Below are 25,076 nucleotides of genomic sequence, written 5' to 3'. Positions count from 1 at the left end.
GCAGCGTATCTCCACCTAACAGGAAAGGAACACTGCACAGATTCAACGAAGAAATTATTCATGCAGCATAGCTTTCTGAAAGTGCTTGGTGCACATCCTTGTCTTCCTGCCTGACAGGACAAGGCATGGATGTTGGTGGCAAGACAGGGTGCCAACAATATTTTAAGTAAATTTAAGTTACAACATCTTGAAAAGCAAATGTTAGATTCACAAACATCCTCCAGTTTCAAGATTCCAGATTTAGCCCATTGAATATTGATTTCTCTAACTTACAGTAATTTACCCCTCTACCTTCCTTCTTCTTCCATTCCTCACTGTCACTCCACACTTTCCTCTTCCCTCCTCCTCACCTGCCTATCAAGTTCTCCTGGTGCCCATCACACTTCCCTTTCTCCCATGGTCCACTCTTCTCTCCAATCAGATTCCTTCTTCTTCCACCTTTTGCCTTTTCCACCTATCACCTCCCAGTTTCTCCCTTCATCCACCCTTCCCCCACCCAACTAGCTTCATCTATTATCTTCTAGCTTGTAGTCCTTCCCTCCCCTTCCTTTCCAGTCCTGATGAAGGGTTGTGGCCTGAAACATCGACTGTTTATCCCTTTCCATTGATGCTACCTGACCTGCTGAGATCCTCCAGCATTTTGTGCATTTTACTCTGGATTCAAGATTCAAGATTGTTTATTGTCATTCTTCAGTATACGAGTGTAAAGAAGAACAAAATGCAAAAACAAGAGGAAATCTGCAGCTGTCGGAAATCCAAGCAACACCCACACAAAATGCTGGGGGACCTCAGCAGGCCAGGCAGCGTCTATGGAGAAGAGTAAAGTTGGCATTTTGGGCTGAGATCTTTCAGCAGGCCGAAGGGTCACAGCTTGAAACATCGACTGTACTCTTCTCTATAGATGCTGCCTGGTCTGCTGAATTCTCCCAGCATTTTGTATGTGTTGTTGAGGACAAAATGGTTGTTACTCTGGATTTGATGCAGCATAAATAAAACACAATAAGCATAAAAAATGCAATAAAAACCCAAAAATACAAATGTGTCATAATTATAAATATAAAAGCAATGTGATAAGTGGCTGCTTGAGCATGGCTGTACATGCAAAAGATTAATTTATACACATAGATTGATTTTATGTACATAAAGTGACACTAGGTGCAGGAGTATCATTATATAAAGTAATTCTAACAGGAAATGTTAAAGCGTCAAAGTGACTCTTGGCAAGAGGAACTCTTCTAGGTAGCAGCATGGCACATGAAAACACCGTAGGTCAGTGTCTATATCAGTGTAGGCATGAGGTGTGGGGTACAAGCATAAACTGGTTGTGCTTGGGAGGATGAAAGGGGATCCTTTGCTGTAACTAGCCACCAATTAACTTGAAGGCTCCTTCCCTGCCTCCTGCCTAACAAACTGGAGTCAGGAGCTGAGAGTGTACAAGAAGCATAAAGTAGCAAATGCTGTAGATCTGACATGAAAGCAGACACTGCTGGAAATATTCAGGGGGTCAGGGATCATCTCTGCAGGGTGCAATAGAGTCAACCTTTCAGGTTAGTGACATTTCATCGGAATGGTTCTGACGATAAGTCTTTGACCTGAAACATTAACCACGTTTCTCTCTGCACAGATGATGCGTGACCTGTCGAGTATCTCCAGCACCGTTGGCTTTCATTTTACATGAGCTGAGAGGAGCTCAGCTGTGAATGCTGTAGAGCAGCCTCCAACCCCAGCGATGGGCACTCCCTTTTCCTTTAACCAATAGAACAAACCAGCAAAACTTTCTTCTGCCAGGCAGCAATCCCTCTCCAAGCAGGGCAAAAGTACCTTCCCAGGCAGACCAGGTAACTCCCCCAACAGCCCAAAAAACCTCTACCTGCAGGCCGGCTACATCTACATGTACACCAGTTGTAACATCCCTCAAACAGGCCAGCAATACCTCCCACCACCAGCCACACAAGAAACTAGAGAGCTGTAGACATGGCTCCGTAGATCTCAGAAACCAGCCGCCTCTCCATGGACTCCGTCTATACTTCTCGCTGCCTAATCAAATACCTCACCGACTGTGGGCATTTTCTCTTCTTACCTCCACCCATCAGGCAGAAGTCACAAAACTCTGAAAGCACAAACCACCAAGCTCAAGAACAACTTCTACCCTGCAGTACCAAAATGATTCAATGGTTCCCTAGTACATTAAGATGGACTCTTGGCCTCATTATGATTTTGTACTTCACTGCTTACCTGCACTGCACTTTCTCTGTAGCTGTTACATCTTTGCATTATTATTGTTTTACCTTGTTCTATCATAGTGCACTGTGTAAAGATTTGATTTGTAGGAACAGTATTCAAGACCAGCTTTTTCAATGTATCTCGGTACATGCAACAGTAATAAACCAGTAACAACCAATAACTCCACCGGAAGCGTCAGTACACCTCCTACTGGTGTTCATCTCTAGGGCAACAAACCTCATCCCAAGGTCAACCGCACCACCTGATCCTGGTGACCAAATATACTCTCCACTGGCCAGCAGTAGTTCCACAATCCCCATCCCTACACTCCAGCCCAGCTACAGTAACACTCTAGGTTTACAGCACCATCTGCCTCAGGTCAGCGAAAGCACCTCCTCTTCACCAACCCTATATACTCCTACAGGTCTTCAAAACCACTCTGCCAGCCAGCTACAACTTCCCTCATGGAAAAGCAATGACCCCTTCCATGAGCCAGTTAAACCCTTCCTCATGGGTCGACAACTGCGTCCCCACAGGACACATACACTCTTCCTGTGCACCAGCAATTTCTCCTTCAGCATGTTCGCTCTAATTCCCACTATAGGTCAACGACAGCCCTGCCGTTGACCATCCAACATAACTCTGCAGGCCAGTCATATTTACCCTCCACAGCCACATATATATATCCTCTGCACAGGCCAGTGATAGCTCCCATAAATGCCAGCTGCATCCTCCCTCACATGCCTATCATACGTCCCTCTGGGGGCCATCGATACCTCCTCCTCCCCTCAGACCAACAACCCATCCTCTTGCAGCCTCACACTTCTTCCCACTGGCCAGCAATAACTCCACCTGTGGGCCAACTATACAACTCTGCCAGCGCAAAGATGCCTACCCCACAGATAACTAGATCTCCCACTCCTCCCACGCATCCTCATTGCCCAATATTATCTCCCCTGCATTATCCCACCCTCCAGGCCAACTAGGGTTCCTGTGATTATTTAAGGCCAGAGCTCTGCTCACGGACGGTGACTGTTGTCTCCAAGTATACACTTTGCTCTGCCCTGTCTTCCCCCATATACCTTGTCCTCCCTCCAGTAATATACCCTACCCTGCCCTCCCCACAACTATTTGCACTGGCCTTGGTTGGTACCCAGTCCACCAGCTGAAATGTTCATTCTCTTCCTGCAATGCTCGTCATGTAAAAACATGCCTACCATTACTCAGTTAGGCATCTCCAACAAAGCCTCTCAAAACCATAGCTTCTACAATCAGGGGAAACAGACCCAGTGCTGGTCACATATATGAAAGATTTGGTTGTGAATCTAGTCAGCATGGTTAGTATATTAGATTATGAAGACACGCAGTCCTCTTTTATTGTCATTTAGTAATGCATGCATTAAGAAATGATACAATATTTCCTCTGGTGTGATATCACAAAACACAGGACAGACCAAGACTGAAAAAACTGAAAAAACCACATAATTATAACATATAGTTACAACAGAGCAACAATACCATAACTTGATGAAGAAATCCATGAGCACAGTAAAAATTCAAAGTCTCTCAAATGTCCCACATCTCATGCGGACAGGAGAAGGAAGAAAACTCTCTCTGCCATGCCCGACCACAATCCGTCTCTGAGTCATCCGAAAACTTCAAGCTCTGATCAGCTCTCTGACACCGAGTACTGAGCACCATCTCTGTCCGAACGATTCGACCTCAATCTCCGTCGCCAACAGCAGGCAAAGCCGGGGATTTTGAGGCCTACCCTCCGAAAGATTCCCGACCGCTCAGTAACAACAGCAGCGAACGAGCGTTTCAGAAATTTCTCCAGATGTTCCTCCGTGCTTTCACATTCCTCTCCATCAAATCAGAATTGTCCACGGCCCCTATTTAGTGAATACGATATCATTTTTCACCGGAGGGCTGCGCACGTGTGGTGCACTGCTTTCTCTCCTCCTACCTATTGGGTGGATGACACCAAAATTTGGGGGTATTGTGTGGACCCATGGTCCTACGTCACCTCCTACAGGTTTCCCTCTGAGTCACGCTCTTTTCTGACTTGGAAGCATACTGCCGTTCCTTCATCATTCCTACTCTAGGGTAGTGTGGGAGTACCTTCGCTGGACGTCACTGCTGCAGTTCAAGAGAGTAACTCATCATCAGTCTCTCAGCAACATTTAGGGATAGATGATAAGTGCTGGATATGTCACTAATGAATTGAAAACATCTGATCACCTACCCTGCCTGAGGTTTAGTTCCCACCCCTATGACCAACGCTCACAAACATTCTACACCCGTCTCCAATGAAGATTCAGTGGAGGAGGCCCAATCCTTGAGGTGTCCTAGGCCTCGACTACAGGTTATATATTGACCTCCACAAAGCCAGAAGACCAAATTATATCACAAAGTACAGTTAACTAGGCAGTCAGCTGTACTAAAGGAATAAAAAATAATACTCAAAATCCAACATATTTTGTTTATTTAAGATACATGGTTGACTGCAAGAAAATCCATTTCTGATACAGTAAATCCATAGGAGTCAAAGGATAATTTATTGAAAGCAATCTTTCAGGAACAGTAGCACAATATGAAAACAGTTTGACTTGTCTGCATGTTTCTTGCCTCCATGGCTCTGTTCACCATTTAGGGTGGTGATACTAGCAATTTCATATCACTTTGCTAGAACTGCGACTCTGGTGGGAGTTCATATTTGCAAATTGTTTCATAATGTGGAAATCTTTCCTTTTTCACAGCTTGATTTACACTCGTGAAAAACATCAAACTTCTAATCTGCATTTTCAAAGTAAACTGGATTCACTGAAATAGGTATGAACAATGACAAATGTTTCAAACTAAAGCAGCCTGCCCAATTAAAATACAGAAACATGGGGAGATGAATGAAGAAATAAATAGACAGTGCTTTTTGGGCTGCCTTCAGTTCCTTAAGGTTTTAATAGCCAGGGTGGAAATGGCATCAAGCTCCCACTGCCTATTAAATACTCCCAAAGGTGTGCACCTCAAATAGCTTCTGACAACTAAATCCAGCTCCTGGCCTTCACGTGTACTCATGGGGAAGGCTTTGGGAGTAAAACCCAAGGGAAAATTCAGGAGCTGGGGTCCCTGAGGCAGTCCTACATTGAGTTCAATGCTAACCGGCAACTCCTGCGGCACTGCCGTGGAGGATCAGTGAGATCTTGGGGTCCATAGGACACTCAAAGGGACCGTGCAGGTTGACTGTGTTGTTAAGAAGGTGTGTAGTGTGTTGGCCTTCATTAACTGTGAGATTGAGTTCAAGAGCCGTGAGGTAATGTTGCAACTATATAAGACCTTAGTTAGACCCCACTTGGAGAACTGTGCTCAGTCCTGGTCACCTCACTACAGGAAGGATGTGGAAACTATAGAAAGGGGGCATAGTTTCACGGTGCTTGGAAGTATGGAAGTAGGTACAAGGGGGATGTCAGAGGTAAGTTTTTCACATAGAGAGTGGTGGGCACTGTCAGTGAAGGTGGTCAAGGCAGATACAGTAGGGTCTTTTAAGAGACTCTTAGATAGGCACATGGAGCTTAGAAAAATAGAGGGTTATGCGGTAGGGAAGTTCTAGGCAGCTTCTAAGTAGGTTACATTGTGGGCCGAAGGGCCTGTAATACACAGTAGATTTTCTACGTTTCTAAGCTGGTACCAAACTATATCAGTCTCTGCTATTCCTTTGGGTTCATCAGATGCGTGGAGAAGAGGAGTTTGCTACAAGAGCAATAGCTTGCTCTTCATGTTGTACTGCCCATACAGCTAGGACAACAACATCCATGGCTGACCCTGAATGGCGGAGGACTCATTCTTTGGAGTGGATTTGAAAAGTCCTAAAATATATTCTTGTGATCTTATTCCATATATAACCACTTACAGGTTAATATAATTTGCCTTACAGAATTACTCCTGCTGTCCAGTGGATAATAGATCACAGGTTTTGTCTCGTGAATAATGGACAATTCATGGAGAATTATTTCTTGATGCAGAATTTATGTTACCGACACCAGGTTATTTTGGGATGAATCAGCCAGAGTCCATGTTTAAAAGATTGGTCAATTTCAAACCAGATGAAATATTTTGAGAGCTAAATATTCTTCAAATTGCAGACTAAAAAGCTGAAAACAAATTGCACAAGTTACTCTGAATCAAATTAGTAGGGAGCCTCAGAATATAAAAGTATTGAGGACTAGAATATAAAAGCACGGATGGAATGCTGAGGCTTTATAAGGCATTAATCAGACTGCACTCAGAGTAGAGTATTGTAAGCAGTTTTGGCTCCATTTCTAAGAAAAGGTATGTTAGTGTTGGAGGGGAAATTTACAAGAATGACTCTGGGAACAAACGTGTTAATGTATGAGGAGCGTTTAATGGTTTTGGAGTTTAGAAGAAACCCATTGAATATTGAAGGCCCCTTACAGAGTGGGTGTGGAATAGATACTTCCAGTAGTGGGGGATTCTACGACCAAAGAGCAGAGCCTCAGAATACAGGGATTAGAACAGAGATGAGAGGTAATTTCTTTAGCCAGAGAGCGGAGAATCTGTGGAATTTATTACCACAGATGGCTGTGGAGACTAAGTTACTGGGTATATTTAAAGAAGAGATTGATCGGTTCTTGATTAGTCAGGGCATCAAAGGTTACGGAAAGAAGACAGGAGAATGGGATTGAGAGGGATACAGAGTAGACTCAATGGGCTAAATGCCCTAATAAAGGGTCTATATTAGATCATTGCAAGCAGGCTTTTTCCACTGAGGTTGGTTTTCACACAAATCAGCTCTGAAGCATGGCCTCTTTTCGTGTATGATTTCCACACCAAATGGACATTTCTGGCCACCCAGTCTTTCCTGCACTTTAATGCTTGTGGGTCAAGTTTTAGCCCAGCTTGCTGATCCTGAAACTGATTGATACATATGGATCACTGCCTCTGGTTGATCAGTAAAGCAATTATAATCTTCATATGATAATTCTATATCTTTATCCTGGATATGCATAAAACCCAGGTTTCACCTGATTCCACGGTTCTCTCACACTCTGAGCTGGGGGAGATAACTTTCTTGGTATATTGTATCTGTTCATTCATCTCCAAAGAAGTATTTTTTTATTCATGGGTATATGTGAAGGTACCATATAACCTACTCCAAGTCTGGTCTAAATGCTTCATCTGTAACTGCCCTTTAGAAAGCATGTAAGTACAACTGCTGTGTGGGGCTCAGCTACTAAGCCCAATGGAAACATTTCCACTGACAGGAGAAGGGGCAAAGGCAGATTACTGGCACCCTAAAACCAGCCACTTTGGGCAGATTGGGCTCGTCAGCCATGGTTGGCAATCCATTTGGGAGAAGGAAAACTCTGATTTCAAACCTGCTCTGCTTTGTGGCTTTACCCACTCATGGGGAAGGCTTCGGGAGTAAACCCTAAGGGAAAATCTGGAGCTGGGATCCCTATGGCAGTCCAATGTTGAGTTCAACACTGACTGGCAACTCCTGCGATGTAGCTGGTGTCAAACTGTGTCAGTTTCTGCTGTTCCTTTGGAGTCATTGGCCACGTGGAGAACGGGGAACCTGCTACATGCAACAGCTTGCTCTCTATATTGTACTGCCCTGACTTGCGTATTGGTTTCCATCTTTCATATTATATAGACAGGTGGGATGCAACATCCGTGGTCAACCTTAATCAATGGAGGGCCTCACAATTGCTGCAGTTAATGACTTATCCTAAGATTTCTTGATATGTTCATGAGTGGGGTGAATTTCTATAAACATACATATATCTCATTATTAACATATCATTATTAGGTTGGCATTGTCTGTATTTAACAAGTACCTTTAATCATAGTATTGTGCAGTCTGCAGAAATTCACTGCTGATAAAGTGTACATGTGTATTTTTAATCCTGTATACTTTATAAATTAATATTATATACAATGAGGTAATTATATATATATATATTCCAATACACATTGCCTTTAAGGAGTACGTACCTGTATGTATTTTAATCATACAGAAACCCGAACATCACTTGGTATTTGACTGAGTGTGAATTCATGGATAAAACTGGACAAAATTGGTCATGGGGCATCAAGGGAAAAAATATTCTAATGGCTGGTTGTACCTCTCAGAAGCTTCTTCCCATCCCTAGCTCATCACTGTTGAGGGTCCTCAGAGCAGTATACTCAGACCAAACCTGTTCAGTTGCTTCATCTGTAATCTTCCTTCTATCATAACATTGGAATTGGGATGATCATTGAAGATTGCCGTTCTCAACTCCTCTGCCAATGAAGCAGCCCATCTCTGCAGCAGGACCTAGACAACATTCAAGGACAAACTAATAAATAAAAATTAGCATTCATGTCATACCTGTGCAATGTAATAACCATCAGTAATCAAAGAGAGATTAACCATCTTCCGTTGCTATTTAATAGGATTACCACCTTCAAGTTCACTGCCATTGAGATGCTCTCAGTTACTGTTTTGTGAGAAAACTAGCTGGACCAGTAGCAAGGCAATATGACACCAGTGGTTTTTGTAGGAGGAGGCAACTCTCTCAATTCATTCACAGAACAGCTTATTCTTCTTCTCTTATGACTTCCTTTTCTTTTCAAGATGATTGGGGTTCTGTCGGAGTCCATGTTCTCCACCAACCTATGGTTCTTTGCAAGCAGCGAGTTTTCAGATGGGCTGTGCGGCCTGGTGCTTTGCTATGTCTAGGAATGGCCTGGAAGACATGTATCTTCAGGGAGCAGCGGCGTAGACAACCCGGTTCCTTGCTGATTTCGCCAATTGAAACATTGAGACAGCAGGCGGTGTGTGCTGCTGTTTGAAGTAGGCCCCTGTACTCAAGTGATCCCCCCCCCCTCTCTTTCGTTTGATGGAGAGTGAGAGCCTGTCAGCCCCAAGATGGGGTGCTTGGAGAAGTGACGCAGAAGATTGTAGCATCAGAACAACGAGTAGCTGGTCTCCACTCTCATTGTTGCAGGAGCAAGCTCTCTCTCCCTCAGTGGAGAGAGAGAGGGCCTGTCTGAGATATCAAAGTGCCAGGCCGTGGACTACAGTTTTTGATGGACTCTTTTGATCAAGGTCTCCTTGGGGGTCTTTTGTTATTGCTTGCATGGTGGGGGTTGGGGGGTCTGTGCTTCTCTTGCGCAAGTGGGGAGAGGGTCTCTGCTTCTGCAGCTGCTTGTGCGATGGGAGGGGTTCTGAGGTTTCTATCATTCATTCTGTGGGGTTTCTTGTTTCATAGATGTCTGTGAAGAGTAAGAATTTCAGGTTGTATACTGTATAAATGGCTCCAAAGGTAATGATAGCCGAAGGGTGGTAGTGGGGAAGAGCTCCCATTGCTAAACCAATGCTCTTCATGGCGTGCGTCTCAAACAGCCTCTGACAACCAAGTCCAACTCCTGGCCTTCACGTGTGCCATAGTTCTTATGCCCGACGGAGCTGTTCTCACTGACAGGAGAAGGGGTAAAGGCAAGCCACTTGCGCCTTAAAACCAGCTGCTCCGGGCAGATGGGGCAATTAACCAGGGATGGTAGCTCATCTAGGAGAGGGAAAACTCCGATTTCAAACCTCCGCTGCCTTGCGGCTATACCCGCTCACGGGAAAGGCTTTGGGAGTGAGCCCCGAGGGAAAATCCGGAGTCCCGAAGGCGGCTGACTGCTGTACGCAGCACTGGCACGGCAACTCCTGTGATGCTGCTGGCACCGAACTGTATCGACTTTCGCCATTCCTTTGGACCTGTCATCAGCGTAGAGGGGGGGTCCCACTGCATGGGCAACAGACGGATCTCCATATCAACCCTGCCCTGGCTTATGCCCTGGAGAGGCCACTCCCCAGTGACGACCAGAGGTGCAGTACCCATGGCTGACCATGACCAACGGAGGCCACACACACACACAGTATACATTCTCTGATATTAAGTTGAACCACTTGAGTAAAAGGCTACAATAGAAAGGCTGTGTCTCTTTGTGTAAGCCAGAATAATGCTTCAGTTCTTGATCTACCAAATCATCTCCAACACTGACATGGCTCAAGTCATCTTGTGTATTGTCATATTCAAATGGGTGCAATTACAATAATCGCAGAAGATTAATCCCATACAGGACAAAGAAATGAACATGTGTTCAGTGGTCACTTTTTTAGATACACCTGTACGTCTGCTTGTTCATGCAAATATTTCATCAGCCAATCATGTGGCAGCAACTCCATGTATAAGATCATGCAGACATGGTCAAGTGGTTCAGTTATTGCTCAGAACAAACATTGGAATGGGAAAGAAATGTGATCTAATTGTCTTTGACCATGGGATGATTGTTGGTGCCAGACAGGGAAGTTTGAGTATCTCAGAAACTGCTGATCTCCTGGAATTTTCGTGCACAGCAGTCTCTAGAGTTACAAGGAATGGTGCAAAAAAAACACATCCATTGAGTGGCAGTTCAAAAACACCTTGTTAATGAGAGAGGTCAGAGGAGAATGGCCAGACTGGTTCAAACTGACAGAAGGGCAACAGGAACTCAAATAACTTGCTACAACGGTCCTGAAGAAGAGTCTCAGCCCAAAACATTGACTGTTTGTTTACTTCCATGGATGCTGGGTTCTTCCAGCGTTTTGTGTATGTTGCTTTGGATTTCAAGCATCTGCAGAATTTTGTGTGTTTATGTTACTTACAACCATGGTGTGCAGAAGAAGGTCTCCGAACACATGCCATGTTGAACCTTGAAATGGGTGGACTACACCAGCAGAAGACCGTGAACATATCCTCAGTGGCCGCTTTGTTAGGTACAGGAGTGGCCATTGTAGTGTATAAGCAGCAGAAGTCAATGAACACCCACTCAGTGGCCACTTTATTCATATGGGAATGACCATTGAGTGTATAAGCGGCTCAATAACCACGCTCCGATATTCTTTCCCTCTACTGTCAACAGAGCATTGTGATTGAAATGTTTATGATCCACAGGACACGAAAACTCAGCAAATCTTCCTGATCAACACTTCCTGAAATCTTTAAAATGCTCACCTCTGAAACGTTGGATGGCAGCATGTGCCTGAGAGCACCATGACTCAAAGGTTTCCTCCGACAAAGTAGATATTTAGAATCAAGCTCACAGCAACACTCCTTTGTCATTGCAGTGTCTAAGTTTAGGGGCATTCTGGCAGTACTTTCACCACATAGACTCCAGTGGTTCAAGGTAGATACTACCGTAACCTTCTCAAGGACAAGTAGGCATTTCTTTAGCCAGAGAGTGGTGAATCTATGGAATTCTTTTCCATGGACAACTGTGGAGGCCAAGTCTTTATGTATGTTTAAGGTGGAGGTTGATAGATTCTTGATTAGTCAGGGCATGAAGGGATACAGGGAGAAAGCAGGAGATTGGGGCTGAGAAGAAAATTGGATCAGCCATGATGAAATGGTGGAGCAGACTCAATGAGCCAAATGGCCTAATTCTGCTCCTACATCTTCTGGTCTTATATCTTAAGTAAAGACAGGAAATAAATACAAGTCATGGCAGCAACAGCCATATTCACATGAACAAGTTTGAAAAAAACTCACTGAAAAGAACTGAGTCAATTCATGGAGGCTTGAAATGCCTTTTTAAAGGTTGTTTCTTGCAACTTCTGATAATCTGATTTTGCCCAATGCATTAGATTCCAGCTGCACATAGATAATTGCATTTTTGACAACTAAATTGTTGTACATGGTTGTTGGTCACGTTGCGTTAATCCTCTTACTCCACAGAATATGCATGCATATCTCAACTTTTTTAATCTGTTGGAATATACAGTAGCTTAGTGATGTTGCTTGGTTGTAGTCCAATTGATTAAAATGACCTGAAACACAGGTGACAAGGGTAACAGCAGCACCATGGAAGTACCAGACACGTTGAAGAGAGATCTGAGATGTTATCACATTCAGTACTTCCAACTGCAATACTGCTCTAGGCCAGTTAACAAAGGCAGCTCAAAATAAAGGGTTGCCCCTTCAGTCTAGCAATGAGAAAAAATGTCGACACCCAGAGGGTGGTGAATCTTTGCATTTCTCCCCAGACAGGACTGTGAAGGCTCAATCATTCAAGGCTGAAATTGATTGACTTTTAAATGCTAAGGGAAATGAGAAGAGTGTAGGTGAGTGATATTAAGATAGCAGATAAGTCACGACTTTATGAACGTTGGAGCAGGAATGGTAGCACAAATAGCTTATATGAGCTTAATTTTTCTACATCCCTGTGTTCAACCCAACCAACAGTAAATGGGCTAGCTCCATTAGGCAACTTATTCACTATGGATGTGCTTGGCCGTTGGAACATTTTCTATGCTGCATAGATCTATGACTGCATGACTAATTAGCTACTATAAGGGAAGCTATGGTGAAGGTTAAATAGCATCCATTCTCATTGGACAAGAGGAACAGATCAACTACGTCATATGTACATCTGCATGTCCATATTCTCAGCAATTCATTTGATGAAGCCAAAATGTTGTACAAGCCTGGCTCCTTCACTGAGATGTCCAAATTTCAACAAGTTCATGCTGGAATCCACTTTCAGGAATGAGAGACAATGCAAGGTTTCAAAGTGAATTCATGAAAATCTTTGCTAAGTAAATGTTCATATTGAATCCATTAAATTGTATTGCACTGAAGACATTTATTCTAAACCTACATCATGGTACAAACATTTTGCTGCCATAGACCAGGCAATGACTTTATTTTCAACATCCTGATCAAAATCATGTTTTTTTTTTCAAATGGAATAGCTTACTTGTCTCAATATGAGTTTCAGGTAAACACCTCCAGAATTCCAGATCAAAGCTGTACAAGACAATAAATAGACAATAGAGAAAAGGAAAAGGTTTGATATTGAAGAGGTTTTACAGATTAGATGCTAAAATGTAATGTGGTTATTTAAATAATCTTATGGTAGGAATTTTGCTCCATCCATGGACAATATGAAATAGCAGCTTGTTCTTGGGATTGACAAAGGGATAAAATTGATTGTCATCTGATAAGATGGTGGGATTTAGTCTTGTGTCCAAGATGTTAGATATAGAACTTCCGCTTACTCCGAGCACTTTTATATTCTATTTCAGCAAAGAATTGCCAAACTGTTTTCCTCATCTGGCAGTTTGGAAGTCACAATGTGTTGCTGCTCTAATAGATCATATCTCTAATTATTTTCTTTCTAAATTATGGCAGCTCTCTAGTTTTCATATTTGTCCCAAAGTCATTTGCTGCTGCACCGAAGTTTGTGATCATGAGACTTTTGTAACCGGTAGGGGCAAAGTAATACATTAAACAACAAAACGACACCACTTATCCATTGCAGAACAAACACTGGAAACACACGTGGCGCCATTCAGGTTTGGGCAGCAATTCAAGGAGGTGGCGCTAACATTCTCTTTGGTCGGCCCCACACAACTGCCTAAAATAGAGAAAAATGGTAGCATCACCTTTGTTCTGTCCAGGAATAAAACTCATACCCACTTTGTCATGAGAAGCTACTTCCACCACTGATTTGAAGATTATACACTTCTTAAACCTTTTGTGTGTGTGTGTGTGTGTGTGTGTGTATAAAATTTCAGTGTCTTACAGTGGAAAAATTGGACAATGTGCTTTTCCATATTTTTTCTATCCATCAATGTAAGTGTTGAAGTGTTCAGCAGATACTGTGTTTTCAGTGACCAGCATCAGGAACAGAGCAACTAGGTGCAGAATAACCTTCACATTCCTTAGCAACACAATGTTCAGTACATTAGAAGACTTTATGTGTAAGTAAGCCTATTCATGAATATTTTGTGAAAGATGATCTCCATTACAGCAATGCAGCTGAAAAGCTAAAGTCTTTCATTTAGATTGTGTGGACAATTTCCTCGAAGACATTACTCTACAACACTTTGCATGCAAATGAAATCCAAGTTCTGAGTTAACATGCCGGGGCAATGCCACTTAATAGTCTTCTGAGCTTCTAATCCCAGCAGATGGTCATCAGCCTCTCCAGGAACAGCAGCCTAAGTAATTACCACAGATTTTTGTGGCCACTTTCACTGTCTCCTTTGTCTGATTGCAGTCGAGATTGTGCTGGGTACATAATAAACATAATGTTGATGCAAACAACATGAGATTAAAATATGAAAGCGTCCTCAGAAAAATGGGCAGGGGGGGTGGGGGGAGAAACACTCTCCGGTCATGCTAAATATATTCCTGAACTACAGGGAACCTATTTCTTTTTCAAGAAATGTATAAGAAAGCTAAAGAGTCATGCAGACATTTTGATTGGTATCTGAAAGTCACAGGGAACGTAACTGCAATAACTCCTGATTTTAATTTGAGGATAGGACTTGCAATTTTTCAGGAAAACAACCCTAGTTATTGTATTTCATTTTAACTCAGCTATTATAATAATCCTTCTCAGGGATGCTGCCGAGACACTGATAGATCAGAGGTAAATGGAAATGAAGTATCTTCCTTGAGAAAAGCAAATATTATGCTTGAGGACAGATAGATTAAATCAAGATTATCAGCATCATTAATCAAGTTCACTCTCCCGGTAGGAAACTTTCTTTCTCTAGCTGGTTGCAGGGAAGCTGGATGCCCTGTGTATGACTTTCTGAACCATCAATATCAGTTGTCTAAAGACTTTAGAACCTGAGAACTCCCTCCTCCTTCAAAATGTTGTTGTATAAGGTGCCTTTGAAAACTTCCTTTCAATATGTCTTTCTGCAGTTCAGTATCAAATAGTGTTTGATTTTGACTTCTCTGAACCAGCTAGGGATATTTTACAACAGCAAATGCAGTACATGGGTGAAAGTTATTGTTAATGTGTTTCATGCTGGAAACTGTCTGTCTTGAAGCCTGAGATCTCCTCCATGGAACATAGAAGCGACAGGATCTGTTGCATTTCCTCCAGGAAAGGACATCCATTTTGGAAAATAGGAACAAGATACAGGCGTTGATATGACCTTCTGACTACTTCCAGCAGCTTTCACCTTTTCTTGTGTAAGATCATGGATAATCTATAAACAAATTTCATCTACATGCTTTGACTCTAGCGAGAGGCTTTCTTATCCTCCAAACACAGAGCTGATAATTTTAATTATTATAAAAATAATGAATGCATATCTTCCCCCAAACTAGGCTAGAGATTGATGAATTAATCCAAATGTTCAACTCAACCTTTTAAATGTTTGAAACCTAAGGCGACAATATTTGCAATACATTTTAGACCATTGCCCTGAATGCATATTATTCAGGTAATAGCTGACAATTACTATATGTTCTCTTTGAATACAGCTGCTGGCTTTGTCAATCCTTCTCTGCTGTCTTTCCCAGTGCAAGGCAAGTCCACGCAGGCATCAAATCATACTGTAGGAATCTAACTTAAATTAATGAATATCATGCCTGTTCTAGGCAATATATGAGGGATGATTGATAAATTTGTGGCCTAAGGTAGAAAGAGTCATTTATTTATTTTTTAACATAGTTCCCTCCTACATTTACACACTTAGTCCAGCGGTCGTGGAGCATACAGATCTTGGATCTCCAGAAAGTGTCCACAGCAGGGGTGATTGATAAGTTCGTGGCCTAAGGTAGAAGGAAATGAGTTATACAGCTCTCGTTACATGCACGTGCAGTTCAACTGTTTGAGTGATTATGCAGAAAGTTTGAAGTTAATAACTCATCAGGGGTGATTGATAAGTTTGTGGCCTGAGGTGGAAGGAGATGAGTTATTATTTCCAAATTACAAACCATTTCTAAAACCCAAAGCACAAAGAAAAAATCATTACTTAAATATAAAACATAAAGCACAAAGCATAAAGGATTTCTCAAATGCAAAGGATTTCCAAAAGACTGGTACAATTCCTATAAACTATAAAGACGTACCAAAAATGTAGACGAACAAGTCCATTCCAGAAACTAAAGCTGAAGGAATGGATTCTCGTTCAACCCTTGTTTCTTTCATGGTTATTTGATGTCCCTTACCCCATTCCTAAAGTGCTCTCTACATTTATACCCTTTTTTCCCACTTGGATGACTTCACACGTATTGATATTTCCTCAGATATCAACACGAGTCTAAAAGCATTTTTGGAGACAAAGATTTTAGCTTAATGTTCACAGTCCACAATTAATGCTGTAAAGCTAACTTCATAAAAATCCCAACTATAAACACATCAGTTATTTACATGCTAAATGATTTTATCATCTGTTCTGCAAGCTCTCTTGAACTAGGGTACTTAAGAGTCAGCTTGTCTGTTGGAAACAACACAAATTAAATCACCCATTTTCTTATACTACACCTTGAGCAATAATAAAGCAGACGTAATGACTAGCACCTGCCTTCACTGACAGAGAGTCTACTACCCCCAGAGCTTGTTTGTAATGCTGTGTTTTTAACTTTAAATTGACTGTTTTCCATTTATATTTTAAGAACTGAAGATCAAATTCAGCTTATGACAAGAAACTAAACAAATTGTCAGTTGGAAGCTTATTTTCATCTGTTTTTAATCTTACAAGTGGCAGTTGCTAATTAGAAAGCAAACTTAGCAAAAAAAAACAAGATATATATATATATCACAGGCTAAAGGGCCTATTTCCATACAGTGTAACTCTATGATTCTATTTGACCTTGGGAGATTGTGTAGATCGGTGGTCCAGATTTTGAAGTCAACAGGGAAGCATAAAGACTGACTGCAGATGTAGAATCAAATAAATTTATAACATTGAAGTCGCCCATTCAAATGTTCATGTTTATGATGATCTTAAAAGAGCCATAAAGATCAAGTCCACTTTACAGCTGCTACTCCATACCCCTGTCAGCAATGACAATCTGGATACTCGTCTAAGTATTTTTAAAGGTCATGGGCATTTCTGTTTCCAATATACAGTACATCCAGACAGAAAGTTCATGATCATCATTGTCTCTCATTGGATAAAAATAATTCCCTTGGTTCCTTTCTAATTCTTTTACCAAATAGCTTACATATAGGTACGTTCTTTTGTTTCTTCCCTGCCGTCAAAAGAGGTTGCCCACAAAAATGCAATGGTCTTTACTTTTCTTTTGTCCCTCATTGTCAGACACAAACTCAAGAAGACCTCCAGCCACAAGCAACAGTGATATCATCGCTCAGGCTGCATGACCTATCATAATGCAGAGTTTAAGAGACAAAAACTTGTGAGCTAAAAATCTTTATTCCTTTCTTTAACTAGTTGTTTAAACATTTTATAACAATAACATCCCTGATGTGGAAATAAAACAGTTCAAAGTTCAAAGTAAATCTATAATCAAAGTACATATACGTCAACATATATAACCCGGAAATGCATTTTCCTACTGCAATCACAGTGAATACAAGAAAATAGAATCAATTGCACCCAAAAGGACAGACAAGCAAATAATGTGCTAAAAAATAACAAACTGCTATATAAAAAGAAAGAGAATAAAAAGAATAAAATAAGCAATAAATATTGAGACCATGAAATGAAAAGTCTTTGAAAGTGAGTCCATAGGTTGTCAGAACAGTCCTGTGATGGGGCGAGTGAAGTTGAGTGAAGTTATCCCCACTGGTTCAAGGGACTGATAAATAGGCTGAGGCAGAATAACTGTTCCTGAACCTGGAGGTGTGGGTCCTGAGGCTCCTGTATTTTCTTCTTGATGGCAGCAGTAGGAAGATAGAATGGTCCAGATGGTGGGGTTCCTGGAATATAGTTGCTGCTTTTTTCTATGTAGATATGTTCAATGGTGGGAAGGGTTTTTCACATGATGGACTGGGCCATATCCACTACAAATTTCTAAGCTTTTCCTTACAAGGTGTTGGTGTTTCCATCCCAGGCCATGATGCAACCAGTCAATATACTCTGTGCCACTCATCTATAGCATTTGTTAAAGTTTTAGATGACATTCTGAATCTTTGCAAACTTCTAAGAAAGTCAAAGTGATAACGCACTTAAATGCTGAACCCAGAACAGATCTCTGAAATGATAACACTGAGGAATTTGACGTTGTTGACCCTCTCCACCTCTGATACCACAATGAGGACTGGATCATGGACCTATAATTTCCTCCTACTGAAGTCAATAATTATGTCCTTATTCTTGCTGACACTGAATGAGATGCTGTTGTTGCGGCACTGCTCATCCAGTTTTGCAATCTCCCTCCTATGTGCTCATTCGTCACCTCCTTTGATTCGGACATTGGCGTGGTGTCATCAGCAAACGTGAATATGGCATTGGAGCTGTGCTTAGCCACACAGTCATGTGTATAAAGTGAGTAGAGCAGGGGGCTAAGCACACAGCCTTGTGGTGCACCCGTGCAACTGGAGATCACGAAGGAGATGTTGTTGCCAATCTGAACATACTGGGGTCTGCAAGGGAGGAAACTGAAGATCCATTGCACAAGGAGGTACTGAGGCCAAGGTCTTGAAGCTTATTGATTAGTTTTGAGGCGATGATGCTATAGAATGTCAAGCTGTAGTCAATGAAAAAGATCCTGCTATATGCATCTTTGCTGTCCAGGACTGGGTGAAGAACCAATGAACTGGCATCTGTTGTTGACCTATTGTGACAGTAAGCAAATGGAGAGGATCCAAGCCACTTCTTAGGTTAGGAGCTGAGATGCTTCATCAGCACTGTCACAGTGGATGAAAGTGCTTCTGGATGATAGTCATTGAGGCTGATTGCAACATTCTTCTTGGGCCATGGTACAAATTAGGCCTGTCAGAAGCAGGTGGGTCCCTCAGACTGCTGAAGCGAACAGTTCAAGATACCAGTCAACAGTCTAGCCAACTGATCAAGCGCAGGCTTTTTGTACTCGGCCCGGTACCCGGTTTGGGCCAGATGCTTTCTGGGGGTTCACTCTCCTGAAGGATGCTCTCACATCGGCCCCAAAAGGTCATCAGTGGCTGTGGGAAGTTGTGAAGGTGCCTCCATGTTTTGACAATTAAAGCAAGCATAAGCAACCGGATATCTGCAAATGCTGGAAATCCAAGCAACTCACAGAATACTGGAGGGACTCCGTTGGCCAGGCAGCAACTATGGAAAGGAGTACAGTCAACATTTTGGACCGAGACACTTCATCAGGACACAAAAGGTATCGAGCTCTTCTGGGAGTGAAGCCTTGTTGTCATCTATGTCCAAGGAATACTCCAATAAACTTTAGAAAAACATGATTAAACAAAAAAACAGGTTTCATGCCATATATGATGATCAAAACCTCCATTAGAAAATAGGTGTGACGTATGATGGAAACAAGAGGAATTCTGCAGATACTGGAATTTCAAGCAACACACATCAAAGTAGCTGGTGAACGCAGCAGGCCAGGCAGCACCTCTAGGAAGAGGTACAGTCGACGTTTCGGGCCGAGATCCTTCGTCAGGACTAATTGAAGGAGGAGCTAGTAGGAGATTTGAAAGTGGGAGGGGGAGGGGGAGATCTAAAATGATAGGAGAAGACAGGAGGGGGAGGGATGGAGCCAAGAGCTGGACAGGTGATTGGCAAAAGGGATATGAGAGGATCATGGGACAGGAAGCCCAGGGAGAAGGAAGGGGGGGGGGAATCCAGAGGATGGGCAAGGGGTATAGTCAGAGGGACAGAGGGAGAAAAAGGAGAGAGAGAGAAAGATTGTGTGTACATAAGTAAATAACAGCTGGGATACGAGGGGGAGGTGGGACATTAGCGGAAGTTAGAGAAGTCAATGTCCATTCCCATTCTGATATGTCTATCCACGGCTTCCTGTACTGTAAAGATGAAGCCACACTCAGGTTGGAGGAACAACACCTTATATTCCATCTGGGCAGCCTCCAACCTGATGGCATGAACATTGACTTCTCTAACTTCCGCTAATGCCCCACCTCCCCCTCGTACTTCATCTGTTATTTATTTATATACACACATTCTTTCTCTCTCTCTCTCTCTCTCCTTTTTCTCCCTCTGACTATACCCCTTGCCCATCCTTTGGATTTTCCCCCCCTCCTCCCCTTTCCTTCTCCCTGGGCCTCCTGTCCCATGATCCTCTCATATCCCTTTTGCCAATCAACTGTCCAGCTCTTGGCTCCATCCCTCCCCCTCCTGTCTTCTCCTATCATTTTGGATCTCCCCCTCCCCCTCCCACTTTCAAATCTCTTACTAGCTCTTCCTTCAGTTAGTCCTGACGAAGGGTCTCGGCCCGAAACGTCAACTGTACCTCTTCCTAGAGATGCTGCCTGGCCTGCTGCATTCGCCAGAAACTTTGATGTGACGTATGATGGAAGTTTTTTTTGTTTTAGATTATGAGGACACTCAGTCCTCGTTTATTGTCATTTAGAAATGCATGCATTAAAAATGATACAATGTTCCTCCAGAAAGATATCACGGAACCACATGACAAACCAAGACTAAAACTGACAAAACCACGTAATTATAACATATAGTTACAACAGTGCAAAGCAATACTGTAATTTGATAAAGAGCAGACCATGGGCACAGTAAAAAAAAGTCTCAAGTCCCAATAGCCCCATCATCTCATGCTGACAGTAGAAGGGAGAAACTCTCCCTGCCATGAACCTCCAAGCACCGCAAACTTGCTGATGAATTGGAAGCACCCGACTGCTGCCGACTCTGAGTCCGTTCGAAAACTTCGAGCCCCCGACCAGCCCTCCGACACCGAGCACCGAGCACCATCCTCTGCCGAACGCTTCAACCTCGCCCCGGCTGCCGAACAACAAGCAAAGCCGAGGACTCGGGGCCTTCCCCTCCGGAGATTCTGGATCACACTGTAGCAGCGGCAGCGAAACAGGCATTTCAGAAGTTTCACCGGATGTTCCTCAGTGCTCTCACGTCTGTCTCCATCAAATCAGGATTGTACACGGCACCCTACTTGACAGATAACAGATATCATTCACCGGAGTGGCCGCGCACGCTGCGTCGTGCCGCCATCTTCTCCTTTCCGAAATTTTTCTGAAGTTTCTTAGGTGCAAAGTCATCAGTGGTGCATGGGACAAAGTTGATGATGCTCAAAAGGTCAGAATTAGAGGAGCACATACAGTATATCATAGAAGGTGACAGAGCCGATGGAGCTTACAGCATAGAAAGGGACGGTAGCATAGTGGTTAGCATGACGCTTTATAGCACCAATGATCCAGGTTATTTCCCGTCGCTGCTTGTTAAGAGTTCTCCCCATGATCGCATGGGATTCTTCAGAGTGCTACCGCTTCCTCCCACAGTCCCAAGATGTACCGGTTAATAGGTTAATTGGTTTTTGTAAATTGTCCAGTGAATAAGCTGGGGTTAAATTGGTGGATTGTTGGTGGTGTGGCTCAAAGTGGCAGAAGGGCTATATCTGTGCTCTGTGCCATATCTCAATAAATAAATAGATAGATAGATAAAGAAAGAATATATGATAACAAGGAGTCTTATAAGTTTCCTGTAAGATTATGAATGGTGGGTGAATGGGACTCAATACTCCTTAGCATAAGGTTTGCAAATGGAATACCTTAGTAATGACTTGTATTTTAAATCTGAACCAGAAGTTTTTGATTATATCCATGCAGCAATATGAGACTAAAGTATTATTTCCCTGCACTTTGCATGAAACTGCACGCCAGAATGAATAGCTTAGGTTCCGGTGAATGACAGTGCAACTAAAGTTGTTCATTAGACTCAGAAATAATTAATCCATGAAGTCCCTGGGATTCCAAAAGCACTGATGCTGTTTACCACCTGATAGCATAATACCCAAATGAACGTGGACTGCTGTATTACAGCATACATTGTAGCATGCATTTTACAACTAAATCATTGGAATACAAAGAAAATATCCCAGAGATTAATAAACTGAAAGAACAATAAACAATATTTACTGACAATTTGGCGATACATCAGAGAGATATTCCAAGAGCTCAAATCCATAAATTCAGTTTCTGTACAGTAGATTATAGAATCACTGTAGGACAATTCATTGTACCATTTACTCAGTTATAAACTATTCATCAAAATGCCAACAACTGCATTTTCATTAGTATAAGAAATGATGATTAAATGATCTCTCATATATGGATTATATTGTTCTGCAATGGAAGCAGCCAAGAAAGGGATAAGTGAATTGGATTGAGTTTTGATGCTTAAGTTTGTCTTTGAACTCTATGCTAACAGCTATATTAAAATTCATGTTGTTCCTGTGAACACTGATAGAAATAGCAACAATTTCTTGCTAAAAACATGTAAGAAAATTGTCTCCCAGCTCTCCACTGCCATAACGTAAATTGTTGCATTTCATACCTTTGCTCTGAAGATCTCTCCCGATTATTGATGTTACTCATTGATTTCTTACTTCCTGTTCTTGTAGGCACCCAATGAATTCATTAAAAATTCTAAAGCACTGTCAATAAAACCAAGTCCAACAGTGGCATATTTGTCATAATTAAAGTTGAAAACACCCACATTTATATCTTGAAGAATTTCCTCATTGGAATTTAACCAAATCATAAGTAAATACAAGGGTTGGATTTCACAATTGGAGATGATAATCAGAATTCAAGGTTGGCAGTGGTAAGAATTCAAACATTTCTCTCTTTTTTTGGAAATAGGCCTCCTTTAGAGTTGTTGATGAATAATTTTGAGTTATTTTCCAAAAGATTGAGAAGTAAAAAAAGGACAAAACTGTTGTTTTGAGCCAAACAATGAAGCTGAAATTGTAAATATTGGTAATTCCAGTGATAAAGATAAAATTATCTTACTAAACTTCAAAGTGATAACCAGAAATGAACTCAGCTTATGACCATTGCTTTTAATTTACTTCACATAACCAAGGACACATGGTTTCCTCGACTTTTGTGTAGACTCACAGTCACCTGACACAAAAATCATAGAGGAAAACTTCAGCGTGTAGCAATTGACATTCATGAATTGTAATTACAGATGTAAGACTAAGCTTCAATAATGTAATTAATAGCATTATGAATCCTTTTATCTCCCATGCAGGCAATTGGCTTCAGTAGTAAAATGAGTGAGATTGATAAGCATCTTTTAAATGACAGATAAATTACAAAATCAGATTCCACACCAACTGACTTTCACTGCAGCGCTATATGGCATAAAAACTCATACATTGAGATGGTATATATTTTAAGCAACATGCACACATTGTAAATGTCCTTTCAGTGATTGTTTGTGCATAAACACAAGGTGTACCACTCTGAATTTTTTATAAATAGATTGCAATTCTGAAGTACTCCACCAACATGATGCACACACTAGAGAAAATCTGTAGATGCTGGAAATCCGAGCAACGCACACGAAGTGCTGGAGGAGCCCAGCAGGGCAAGCAGCATTTAGGAAAAGAGTACAGTCGACATTTTGGGCTAAATCCCTTTTCCTAGATGCTGCCTGGCCTGCTGAGTCCCTCCAGCATTTTGTGTGTGGTGAATATATAGCACACTCTGCAAAAGCAAGCATTGCTGATTCTAGATACTCTGTGTCTTGACATTAATCAAGGTTGGAAATTACAGTTTTCAACCATGGCAGAAGTCTTTCAGAGAAATATTTATCTGCAGGTTATTTAACAACTAATATAGGGCAGAAATGAAAACTACAATGTTATGATGAAGGCATTACCAATCTATAAGACCATTGTATTGTGACGCCCTGGGGGTGGGGCGTGCCCGACAGCCTGCCCCTGCTTTTCTAATGACTGGGACTGTTTATTGTTCTTGAGTTAAAATGCTTTTGTGGAATTTTAGTGGGAAGTTCCAGTTCATTTATTGTTACATTTTAGCTTGGGTTATGTAGTTATTTGCTTGTGTACTTGTGGGTCCCTAACTGTAACCGGGGTGTGTGATGGTCACCTCCTCCATCTGTATGAGACTGGTTGGGTTCACACTCTGGGTCATTGTGCCCAGTCTGTTTTGTGTTTATCACAATAAAACAGATGTTGAATTCAACAAGCTTCCTCGTCTATCATTATGGACCAAATGCTCACCACAGTATTTCTAGGAACTGTTCCTTGAAGAGATAAACTAAAGGACAAATGAAATACTAAAACACCGTATTTCAAGCATGAGAATAGGGAACTTTGAAACTTAGAAGATAGAGATGTGCAAATTTCTTCCGCAAATGGCAATTGATGTGTAGTCTCTGGTTGAATTTAAATCAAAGACTTAGAGAATTTGAAAACCAAAATATATGCAGACTTTTAGAGTATGGTCACAAAGGAGGCACAATTTCACTGAATCGTGGAACAGTGTGTAGTTGAAGAATCTGCTGTTACTATGTTTCATGTCAATAGTATGAAAGGGTTCAGCTTCCACCAACGAACATGATATGTCAGCATCCAAATGGACAAGTTGTTGGGACACGTCTGAATTGTGAAGTGGATTATCTGCAGGAATTCCACTTCTTTACACTGTTGATTCACTCACTGCTGTCTGTCATGTGTCATTATAGGCGCCTGCTCTCTGCTCAATTAGTCAGCTCTACATTTCCTGTCCAATTATTTAATCGTACAATGTAACCTTGTATTGTGTGCTTTATAAAGTTCCACCATTGTCTTTTGCCACAATATTGTGTCATCATTATCCATATTCTGTTTCAGAATAAAGCTATCCCATCATGCACCATAGATTCATTATTGGCAGGTCATTCATGTAGCATGCACATTGAAAAAGTAGTTTTAAAAAAGCTTGAGCATTGTAAATTTGAAGCTGTTTTATAGATGTCAATGAGCCTCTGTATTCGTGTTTCCAAGTATTGATAGAGACGCTCCACAATACACTATCAGCTCAACAACATTAAGGAGAAAGTCATCTACTTGATTGGCACCCCATTCTGTAATGCACATTGCATTGAAGTGTGTCCTCTCTAC

Source organism: Mobula birostris, chromosome 24, assembly GCF_030028105.1.
Source record: "Mobula birostris isolate sMobBir1 chromosome 24, sMobBir1.hap1, whole genome shotgun sequence".
Lineage (NCBI taxonomy): Eukaryota > Metazoa > Chordata > Chondrichthyes > Myliobatiformes > Myliobatidae > Mobula > Mobula birostris.
Note: the sequence above shows the minus strand (reverse complement) of the source record.